Source organism: Cupressus sempervirens, chromosome 2 (genome assembly GCF_028749045.1).
Source record: "Cupressus sempervirens isolate cs-2001-9-10 chromosome 2, ASM2874904v1, whole genome shotgun sequence".
NCBI classification, from domain to species: Eukaryota; Viridiplantae; Streptophyta; class Pinopsida; order Cupressales; family Cupressaceae; genus Cupressus; species Cupressus sempervirens.
The window spans coordinates 467,249,043-467,251,158 of NC_143119.1; positions in this window are offsets into that span (position 1 = coordinate 467,249,043).

The window sequence follows — 2,116 nt, forward strand, 5'->3', positions numbered from 1 at the left end:
TAGGATTTTATTTCATGTTATTTTCTTTCAAGTTTTGTTATTTTCTTTACTAACCCCGTTGCTAGAATAGGATTTTATACTAGTTTCATTGTTAGATTGTATTCATAAAAAATATAAAAATATAGTTCTTTCTTGTGTGTTTTATTTTGAAGTAGCATGTAGATTCTTCATCTCATCCAAAATCAAAATAAACTAGTAAAGGCCTCCTTGTGAACAATTGCATTTATCTTCAACTGAATGGATTCTAGTAGGTCACAAGATCAACTCAGAACCTTGGAGTTGATTTGCAAGATCAAATTTTCAAGAGAGGAGTTCACACGAATTCTTGCCATTTAGCATTATGCACAATGACATCTCAATAGGAGTGGTGCTAGAAGGAGGGCCTCACTTTTGATTCTCAAGAAAAGTAGAAAAAATTGCCAACATTTCAAAATTTTGCACTTTTGCATAATCTATGCTTCCCACAAGTTCAAAAAGATTTCTAAGTTTTTGGAGAAATTCAAGTGTGCTAGTGTGTAGGTCCATAGGTCTACAAATCCATAGTTATGCAAGTGCACAGGTGCACAAAATTTTGTGTTGTGCTTGATTTGTGAAAAAAGTACTTCTACAAAGGTGTGCTCTTTCTAGAGTTGGTGTAAATTGGAGGATTTTGATCTAGAATCCCCATTTTAGTGAGCATTAAGATCTTCACCAAGTGCACACAAGTTCCTTGAGCTTACCCACTTCCACAAACCACATAGTGATAAAGGAATACCCTAAATTCAACCACCTTCATTTGAACTTTCATCATCTTCTTCAATTCTACCTCCACTCTAATCAGCTGGTGGACCATCACATACCCCAATAGTTTCACCTCAACAACCACCATCAGGTTTGCCAAATCCTTCGATGGCCTTTTTTGAAAACATTGTAGACTCACCAATAAACTTGAGAGGTGCACTCCATGACCTCCCTAAGAGTCTTGAACAATTTTTCCCAAGGTTCATTTACAGAGAAACACAAAGTGTTGAAGACCACATTAAAGTATTCAAAGAAATTTGCAACCAAAAGCAAATTGCCAATGATGATGTGGTCCTTCATTTATTACCCTACTCTTTGGGGGAAGTTTCCTACAATTGGTATGTTGATTTGCCACTTGGATGTATTGGAGATTGGGGACACCTTTGAAAAAATGTTCCTAGAACAATTTAAAACTTTTGTTAACCTAGCAGTGATACATCAACAATTCATATCAACTAAAAGGGATCTAGCTGGGATAGTTTCATGCTTCAATCATTGCTTCCATATTGTGTATCACAGGCTAGAAACACCATATACTATACCAATTGAAGTGACTATTTAGATTTATTTGAATGCTATGGACTCTCTTACTGCTATCCATTGCAGTACATTGGAAAAGGTCTTCACAAAGGCAATAACTTTTACTAAGCAAGCCAATCCTAATGGAGGAGGATTGATGCTTCTAGCCCATGCTATCATAGTAATGCTAACATACCTAGTCAGAGCACCCTAGTGCCTAGTCAATTCATTCATACCTATGAATCCAGCTCCACTATAGTAGGCACCCACTATACAAAACCCCACACTAACATATCCAAGGTATGAGCCTCCAAAGACTGCTTTCTTTGAAAAGAAGGCAACAATTCCTATAGAAGTAGATAATAGCTTCATTTCCAAATTTGATCAAATGGAAAAGACCATGTCACAAATGAATAATGAATTAACTCATCTTAGGTTGTCACAAGGGCAGAACAACAATTTCTAGAGAAACAACGCTAGTCCTTACAACAACAATTATGGCCAAAATTACAACAAAAACTTAAATGGAAACAATAATAATGCAGGAAAAAATAATTGAGGAAACAAATTCAATCCTCTTGATCAAAATAATGGCTTCCAGAGACAAAAATGATAGTGGAACACTCATCCAAATAATGGAAGTTTTCCTATAGATAATAACCATTACAACATTCAATCTGTAGATATCAATCAATATGATGATGGTCACAATGCATCAAATAGCAATGGTTCATACTATAATGGAAATCAAGAGAGGGCTCAAAGCTCTCAAGTAAATGATAATACTCCTCCTGTGCAATTTAATGCTATGTTTTTA